The following is a 10,297-nucleotide window of genomic DNA, read 5'->3' on the forward strand; positions in this document are numbered from 1 at the left end:
GCATTGGCTCCTAACATAAGCCATTTGAATCCAGCTCACACTCTCTACATTATTTCTTCAGAATCCATTTCTCCCTCTCTACGCGTAAGTCTTCCAAGAAATTAAGTCCCATATTCTGCATACTTGCAAGTTTCGTAGGATGCTCGGTTCTTTAGAGTGGCCAACATTTAGCCTCTCGCCAAATCCCGAAGTTGTAGGACCACCCCTTGTCTTCTATCCACGTCTTCTTAACCACATATATACAGGTACCCTCCACATCTGGAGAACGTCTTCATCATCCATATACAGCTATTAACATACAGAAGCTCATATTAGTATGGTACATTAAAAGTATATGAATGCTTCCCCTTTAAAAGTTCGCAAGACTGTCGCGTTGAAATTGTCGACTAGAGATAATTAAGAAAAAATCAACTTCCTCAATCTGTAACCAGTGAAATGCTGGGTCAAGATATCAATTCTGAGAGATAACAATGGTATTTGATGGCCAAGCGAATTTCACAAAAATCAGTCAGTTTCCATAGCAATGATGTTCGTAATTGAATCAGGATATACAGACGGACAGACACTCGCGGCTCGCTGCTAGGGTTCTAATAACACAATAGATTTACAGCTTGCAAGCAATATCCTGTGTTCAGAAACAGATCTATTATGCGGAGAATGTACAATATAGCCCTGACCAACAGTAGAGTATGATATCGCAGCCAAGGACTTTGGTTTACGTAACACAATAAAGAAGTCGTCAACGCTGTGTAACAGAGCAGAACTACCAACATTATATCGAGGTATAAAGTAATGAGGGTACCGCCATTTGCATCCTGTTCATTTACACAGTACCAACACCGAGGGACAATTTTAGTGAAATGGCGTTCACCATGAAGACACTAGCGCCCTCAGTGCTGCTCCTTTCTATTCTGCTGGCAATCTGTAAGTAAGCTTACAACGTACGTATATTATTGACGCTGAGGTTTAATTATATCATGTCGATGCTGACACTGGTATTCTAACGAAGGTTCTTCGTGTGTGTGCGCGCGTTCAGTCCTTTAGAAACGGGTTAGCTCAGCCGGTAAAGAGACTAGAATGCGAGCTGACTAACGTGGAATCGGGGTTCTCTTCCCGACAGGAGCAGAGATTTATTGGTACTTACGTATTTATGGGGGACCTAAGCCGTCATTTTGACCTCCATGTTTGCGCTGCCAACACAGGAAGTTTACTACTAGAAAGTGTATTGGTAAAAAGAAACCCCCCACAGCCTAACAGCAAAAAGGGATATTTTTGCAAATGTATTCACAAAAATGCAAATGCTTAAATATTTTTGTTAACTTCCGCTGCCCGCTACTGTGTAACTATTTCTAAGATTGGCAGCGCTAACGTGGCGCTAATACCTAACCTTTTCTAAGATTGGCAGCGCTAGTACCTAACTGCTTCTAATAACGGCTGCGCTCACGTGTCGGGCAATGTGATATAAAATTTTATACTTACTTCAGTTATTTTTTTATTTTCATGTCATCATTCCTGTTGTGTTATAATATAAAACTTCTTTATTACAACCGTCACAACACAACTAATATAAAGATCAGTGCCTAGTTTTATCCATGTATTTGCCTGATGATAGCTATTAATAGCCGAAACATATAGCAGAGCCAAAACTAGGCACTGCGCATGCACAGTACCGGCTTGTCTCCTGCCCTCAACGTCCAGACCGGCTGTTGAACCCACGACCCATCCCTTCCAAATCCTTCCCTTTGTAAGCCACAATCATCCTCCTATTCAACACTGCATTTTCTATTCATCATCATCATCTACTTCAAAGCTTTTATTAGGCCGTTCCGTCTCTGACTGTCCACTCTTTGTTTGTCGTTCTGGATGGTAATTCTTAAAATTTTCGGGTGAGTCCATTCTTAAGATGTGATTATGCCACTTGTTTCGTAGTTTTTTTATTTTTCTTCTAAAGCATATACTAGAAATGCATTTTATTGTCGTATTGCATACATGGTTTCCAAGTACAGGGTGATTCATATAGAACCGGCCCGACGAAATGAGCTGTAATATAAACTATACCATACAGATATTAAAGTAATTTACACATATCATATCTTGGATTGTGTGCCGTGATCAGAGCAGGTGTTGAAAGGGTCCGCCGTTTTCAAGTAGGCACTAGAAACACTCGCTGTTCAACAGTGTACTCCATGACTGTCACCTGCGCACTGCAGACTCGTATCGGGATTGTCCTTGACCTTGCAGCATAAGGGCTGCCACTTGTCGGATCATGCGCACACCATTCGACTCAGCACGGCCCACGGATTATTATGTCGTAATTGTGAGCGGTTATATGCATCACCTGCGGAATTATTGGCAAATTCATCGGGCCGGTTATATAATATTCACTCTGTATATGCTGAGACGCACCTTAAAATACGCATCTCTGCTCTTTCAATTTTCCTCCCTTCAGATCTACCCAGAGCCCAGTTTTCACTTCCATACATAAGCATAGAAGATGTCATTAACTTATAAAATTTAATTCGTGAATCCTTTTTTAGTTTTACTTTTTACGGTCATTCTTATCGTTCCACACGTTTGTTGAAAAATAGACAGAATCTGTTAAAGATCGGTGCCTAGATTTTAGCCTGTTAAGCTAATATATCATTTTTAAACAAAGATAACTGACCATCTATCGTTTTTTGCTTTCAGCTTTCAGGATTAACGCCGAGGCGCCTGAGCCGCAGTGCACGAAGGAATCCGACAGGGGCAATATCTGCGTGAAGGAATGCGCAGACGCAGAAGAATGTCGCTGTATCACTCCGCCAGATATCGAATGCGTCATAACCCCCTGCCTATTCGCAACCTGCGTGGCAACGCCAGAATGATGTGTACGGCATTTATTTCACAGTCCGGTGTACATGATTTTAAAGCAAACTCATCACCAAACAAAACATTTATTTTAGTTTCACTGGACATGAAAACTATAGATTAAAAATCACGTTTTTTGTTTAGGCGCTCTTAAAAGTTGTGTAAGATGGAAACAATGAGGAAATGTTTCAGCATGTTTTGATTTGCTCAAATACGAGCTCAAGAATTATGCTCCTGGCCCACGTAAATGTCGACACAGTTCTACAATACTTTAGAACCTGCCTACATCCATCGCACGCACAAACTTCGAGTGATTCATCTGCATTATTCAATTGTTAAGGAAAATAAACCTAAAAGGAACAGCATTTATCTCTAAACAGTTTCAAGTATGGCGGAATTTATTCAAATTAAGCTTTAATATAGGCCCCGTTGTTTTATATACAATAGAAGATTTTCTGGTTACCCCACTGCACGTTATCTGGAATGGCAAATCAAAGCTGAGCCTGTTCAGAATGTAAGCAGAAATGTTATACATTTTTTTCTTTCGTAGTAATACGACTGTTCAAATTTAGCTTAACAGTCCTTATAACTCAACATATGATACTCTGCCAGGTTAGTTTCATTTTAAGCTGAGTCTAGTTACCGCTTTATTTTTCTTTTACTTTAGAAATCAATGCACTTAATGTCACATTACACTGATCTGTGACATGTAGAATATCCTATTAAGCCAGACAAACGACCATGTTTCATATTGTATCATTACAAGTGATAAATCATCCAACTGGGCCAGATTTGTGAAATCAGGGAGCTCCATTTGGACGATATGGGTGTGAAAATTTGTTCCTCGTCCTTGGGGAATAAAACAGATTGAAGATGTTTTGAAGATGTTTGCGGAAGAGGATGTCCAGGAGAATATTTAGACCTAAAAGGTTGGACAGCAGGATGAATAAAATTAATAGATGAGGACCTAAATAACTTATACTCTTTGCCATTTATTATTAAAATTACGAAATTAAAAGGAATGAGGCAGATACGCCATGTAGCACACAAGGTAGAGATGAGAAATACATACAGAATTTTGATACAAAACTTGAAGAACATATGAGCACTTGGAAGATCTTGTGATTGGGGGTAATATTAAAATTGATCATGAAGTAAAATAGTGGGTGATGACAGGATTCATGTGGTTCATGATATGGAACAGTGGCGGGCTCTAGTGAACTGAGCAATGAGCCACTGAGTTTCATGAAGTGCTGGGAATTTCTTGACTAAGTGGACTAATGTTTCTCTCTGCAGCAGGTAAAGGTGAAGTTGTCCCTGTGCTTAATTAATTAAGGATTATGCCGTGGAGACACATGGGGGATGGAGGTAGAGCTCCATCATTCTTGGCCTTGACGGTCAGTTTCATGCCCTGGTCGATGGTTGACATCATCTCCTCCTTCCCTGCGTCCAGTTCTCCATACTTCAATTTGCTCCATCATCTCAAGTTCCTTTGCTTATTTGTAACATACTTTTCCATTTTCCTTCATCTCCCTTTTGTTCTATTTCTCTTAGTCTCCCACTTCCATCTTCTTTCTGATCTGTTGGAGAAAACTGCATAATGAGTATACACATAACTTGTACTCTTCGCCAATTATAATTAGAATGATCACATCAAGGATGAAATGGGCACGTCATATAGCACTTATGGGGGGACAGGAATGCATATAGGATATTGATGGGGAAGCCAGAAGAAGAGAGACCACTACTAGGAAGACCAAGATGTAGGTGGGTGGATGCTAATAAAATGGATTTTAGAGAGATGGAATGGGGTGGTATGGGCTGGATTGATCTGGCTTAAAATAGGGACCAGTGAAGGGCTCTTGTGATCATGGAAGTGAACCTTCAGTTTCCATAAAATGCTGGGAAGTTCTTGAGCAGCTGCACTACTGGCAGCTTTTCATGAACTGCTCAGCCCCATGGAGTTTGTTACCTATCAGTATCAAGATTATATGGTGTGAAATGGTAGGTTGACTGATGAATGGTGAATTGGAAAGGATTTGGAAGAAAGTGGCCAAGGCCTACTGAAGGCACCAACGTAGTATTTTCCTGCAAGGACTGAAGAAAACTGAGAGATTGCTCAGATGGTATATCCGGTGCGACGGCCAAGATTCCAATGGAGCATCTCTGGAATAAGATTCTAAATCGCTGCTGGTCACCAACCTGCTTGGTTATATCATATTTTTTGTCTACTACTGCTATCATCACCACTACCACTACTACTGTAGCCAAATCTGCAGCTACTCAAGAATTTCCCAGCATTTTATGGAAACTGAAGGTTCATTTCCATGTTCACAAGAGCCCTCCACTGGTCCCTATCCTCAGCCAGATCAATTCAATTCATACCATCAGATTCTCTCTCTCCAAGATCCATTCTAATATTGTCCACCCACCTACACCTTGGTGTTCACAGTGGTCTCTTTCCTTGTGGATTTCCCACCAGTATCCTATATGCATTCTTCTCCCCTATTCAAGCTATATGACCTGCCCACCTTATCCTCCTTGACTTGATCATTCTAATTATACTTGGAGAAGAGTACAAGCTATGAAGCACCTCATTATGCAGTTTTCTCCAACTTCCTGTCACTTCATCTCTCTTTGGTCCAAATATTCTCCTCAACCTGTTCTTAAACGCCATCAGTCTATGTTCCTCCCTTAATTTCAGAGACCAAGTTTCACATCCATACAGCATCACAGGTATAGGACTGCATTTAATAATATATGAAAAGTAATACAATTATCAAAGAACTTTGAACTTGTCATCCTGAAACATACTCATGTTTCCAAATTCAATATTAAAGATAATATTGTGGGTAAAATAATAAAATAACTGAGGGATAAACCCATAACAATAAAATATATAAATATTATTAACTATAACTTCCTACCTAAGAAATAGACAATAAAATTAATTGCAAAATACACAATGAATCCTGTTATCAATTCTCCACCTCAGTGTTTCATGCTGAAGCAGATAAACTGAACATTTCAAGTCAGTTATAAAGTAATGCCACTTCATTCTTATCTACACGTTAACAAGACCATGTGTGTTAGGAAACAATTTCCCATACAGTTCTGAACAGAAATATAATCACTTCAAGAGTAAGCACAGAATGAACTCTGAGCATCATCAGAAAGTGAAGTTCTAATATACTGAGTGAAAGAAACATGTCTGCAGAGTGGGGAAGAGATGAAGATCAAGTTCAGAACTGTTTTTTCTTGTACACAATCGCTGACTGTAGATGTTGTTATCAACAAAGTGCTCGATACCAGAGGTACTAGTCAAAAGCAAGTGAATGCACCACAGTTACTTGTCACAAGAGTTGCTTCCCCCAACTTTTGAAACATCTGATGATGCTCACATGAGCTGTTGCCACAGATATTCTTCCATTAATTCAATAAGTGCTCTCTGCCGACTTCCACGCGTAGGTATGGGCAGGACGTTACAAGGCAAAAATGAAGAAGCACTACTTTCTAATGACTTACTGATATGCCAAGATTTGCATTTTCCTCTTTGTGGCCCTGTGCCTAGCCGTTTCAGTCTTCAACCTCTTTGCTTGCTTACACCAAGGAATGTAAATTCTAGTGAGACCTGTCACTACACCATTTACTCTTTATGGGTGGGGAAGTGAACGGCCAGTACACCTAAGCCATTTGAAGACAATGCTGTTCTTAATGCCAGCTGTGATATGCTACTCCACTGAATTGAAGTGGGCCACCTCTGCCATTACAGACTCCATTACGGTTACAGCCGTACCAAAAGTCTCCATGCCAACTTCTCAGGACAGGTGAGAGACTGTTCTGTGTCACTGTACTCCTTAAAATATATTTTGACGTGTCGCGCTAGCTGGATGCCCCCACCCCCCGGGAGCTGACGCGCCGAGCGGAGCCGAAGTTAGCCGAGTCCCAGCATTTTGGTAGCTATGCAACGCCAGTCAACGGCGGTGACGTCACCAAGGGACACCGCGGTTTCTAGGCAGCAGTAAACAACTCCGGACAGCGCTGCTAGCAACACGGCACCACACAACAATGGTGCATATTACGTGGCCGTTTTCTTTGTTGTCCGGAACGAGGCTACATAAGGAGCAGCGAAGGTTATTCACAGTTAGTTCCGAGTTAGTTCCGAGCCTGTGTGTGATCAACAGTTCTCAAGACAGCTACCTACGAGTTGAGTTGGAATCTAGCCAGCGGCTAGTTACGAGTTAGCTACAGCTCTCAAGTGAACGAGTTACAGTTCTCAGTTCTCAAGTTTTCGAGTTACGAGTTCCGAGTTAGCCAGCAACCAGTAAGTTGTATTCTGGCATTTGCAGTGTAGTATTTGTGATACTGCCGATGGCAGTAATTGTCAGATTGTAATTTGGGTGATTGTAAGTGCGAGTGTGGAATAAATTCGCTATATCAAACACGGCGTGAAGTTATTTCTCGCGTTATACACCCAACACGTGACAGTATGTAGACATTGGCTGATAGCAGCACTTCAGATGTCACGCATGTCTTGCACACATCACAGCTGACACCATGAAGAACACGTCTTGCAACAGAACCACTGACATAGGCTACGGAGAACACTTCCATGTCACCAGCATGTACTGCAGCACCCATTTCCTTCCCTACTTGATGGGCAACATGGAAAATCTCACGCACACCAGCAGGGGTTTCCTTGCCATGACTTGCGGACGGATTTGGTGAAGAAGCATCAGGCGCCCTGTGCAATGGTTGTAGGTTATCCGGAAGAGAAAAGCTGTCATCCTCACAACCAGCTCCACACGGAGCTCTGATAGCAACTGCATTGATGATGCGAGTGTTCGGGGCATCTACAAACTGTCCCACAGTTGGATTATTATTCAAAACAGAGTAAAAAAGAATAGCCCGAAACATGCCCTGGTGATGTTTGTTCTTATGATGACAATTGTGTAAAGAATTTCTGATATGTACGAAAAAGTAACCAGAAATAGTTCGAAATTACATATCCCCTTATCAAATCAAACAGCAATTCAGAAGTGTCCGCAGTATCTTGGTATCAATATTTATAATAGTATCCCTAGCAACAACGGCTTGAAGAAACTTTCGTTGCTTGGTTATAGATATCTTGGCTATTGCCAGGTAAACAACAATATGCAAATTGTAGGAGACGTGTTTTCTATTGATAAGTCTAAAGAATATATCGAGTGCTTCACACAATTTGATATCATCAGAACGGTGAGAAACTTCATCGTTAAAATTCATTGCCAGGTGAGGACTAGTATTATATTAGCTAAAATGGATTACTGTGGTGTTAATGAGCGTGGTATATTCTCTATTTTAGTCGTATTTAGAAAATAGATAACAAAAGGTAAAATATAGAAATAAATTTTCAAACTGGGGGAAAAGCAATATAGGTGTTCCACAAGGATAGATTTTGGGACAGATGTTATTTCTGATCTATATAAATAACTTACAAATATTTATATCCTGTTCTGACTCATGGAACACTTCTGCTGTGCTATTTGCCGAGGATACGAGTAAAATAATGAATGAATAAATTTTATATATCTGAAAAGGAAACACAATATAGTGGTTATATTAATGAATGAATGGATTAATTTAAACAAGCTTTCCTTAAATTTTGACGATAAGTGGTGCGTGCATTTCTTAGCTAAACAAAATTTTACTAACAAATTAAATATTGCATATGAAAATACAATTTTATTAGAGTCAAATGAGGTAAAATTCTTCAGCATAAATCTCGATAACATAAATTCTTGGTAAATCATATCGTTTCAAACATAGATAAATTAAGTAAATCCTGGTATATAATTAGGAAATCCAAACAGTTCTTAGGTATTTAAGCCCTCAAAATTGTGTATTATTCCTTTTTCCACTCTTTAATGTATTTATGATTGATTTTGGGGGAAACAGAACTCATAGTATGAGTGATTCTAAATTTGTGAAGAGAGCTATTCGATTAAAGGTGGGAGTTTCAAAAAGAGACTAATGTAAAAATAAATGTAGCCTTTTGAAAAATATACCACTGCTTTCACAATATATATAATATATATTCCCTTGTGATACTTGTTGTTAATAACATTGAATTGTTTACAGAATCTTCTGATATTTACGAGATAATAACAAGAATTAGTTCGAATTTACAAATCCCCTTATCAAATCAAACAGAATTTCAGAAGTTTCCGTAGTATCTTGGTATTAATGTTCATAAGAGAAACCCCAGAAACAACCGCTTGAAGAAATTTTCGTTGCTAGGTTATAGAAATCTTGGCTATTGCCAGGTAAACAACAATATGCAAATTGTTGGAGACGTGTTTTCTATTGATACGTCTAAAGAATATATAGAGTACTTCACACAATTTGATATCATCAGATCTGTGAGAACCTTCATCGTTAAAATTCATTACCAGGTGAGGACTAGTATTATATTAGCTAAAATGGATTACTGTGGTGTTAATTAGCGTGATATATTCTCTATTTAAGTCGTATTTAGAAAATAGATAACAAAAGGTAAACTATAGTAATAAATTTTCAAATTGGGGAAAAATCTATATAGGTGTTCCACTAGGATAGATTTTGGGACAGATGTTATTTCTGATCTATATAAATAACTTACAAATATTTATATCCTGTTCTGACTCATGGAAAACTTCTGCTGTGCTCTTTGCCGAGGATAAGAGTGAAATAATGAATGAATAAATTTTATATATCTGGAAAGGAAACTCAATATAGTGGTTATATTAATGAATGAATGGATAAATTTAAACATGCTTTCCTTATATTTTGACGATATGTGCTGTATGCATATTTTAGCTAAACAAAATTTTACTAACAAATTAAATATTGCATATGAAAATACAATTTTATTAGTCAAATGAGGTAAAATACTTGAGCATAAATCTCGGTAACATAAATAATTGGTAAAAGCATATCGATTCAAATATAGGTAAATTAAGTAAAGCCTTGTATATAATTAGGAAATCCAAAGAGTTCTTAGGTATTTCAGCCCTCCAAATTGTGTATTGTTCCTATTTCCACTCTTTAATGTATTTATGATTGATTTTGGGGGAAACAGAACTCATAGTATGAGTGATTCTAAATTTGTGAAGAGAGCTATTCGATTAAAGGTGGGAGTTTCAAAAAGAGACTAATGTAAAAATAAATTTAGCCTTTTGAAAAATATACCACTGCTTTCACAATATATATATATTCCCTTGTGATATTTGTTGTTAATAACATTGAATTGTTTACAGAATCTTCTGATATTTACGAGATAATAACAAGAATTAGTTCGAATTTACAAATCCCCTTATCAAATCAAACAGAATTTCAGATGTTTCCGTAGTAACCTGGTGTTAATGTTCATAAGAGAAACCCCAGGAACAACCGCTTGAAGAAATTTTCGTTGCTAGGTTATAGAAATCTT

The 10,297-nt window shown here is 38.5% G+C and overlaps 1 long non-coding RNA gene across 1 annotated transcript; it reads left to right on the top strand.

Moving 5' to 3' along the window:
* Window positions 1-805: 805 nt before the first annotated feature.
* Window positions 806-3,226, top strand: LOC111871531. The gene is made up of 2 exons (XR_002844037.2): window positions 806-924; window positions 2,689-3,226. It is a non-coding gene; the product is annotated as an uncharacterized LOC111871531 (long non-coding RNA).
* Window positions 3,227-10,297: the final 7,071 nt, after the last annotated feature.

This window comes from Cryptotermes secundus, unplaced genomic scaffold, assembly GCF_002891405.2.
Source record: "Cryptotermes secundus unplaced genomic scaffold, Csec_1.0 scaffold974, whole genome shotgun sequence".
Classification (NCBI taxonomy): Eukaryota; Metazoa; Arthropoda; class Insecta; order Blattodea; family Kalotermitidae; genus Cryptotermes; species Cryptotermes secundus.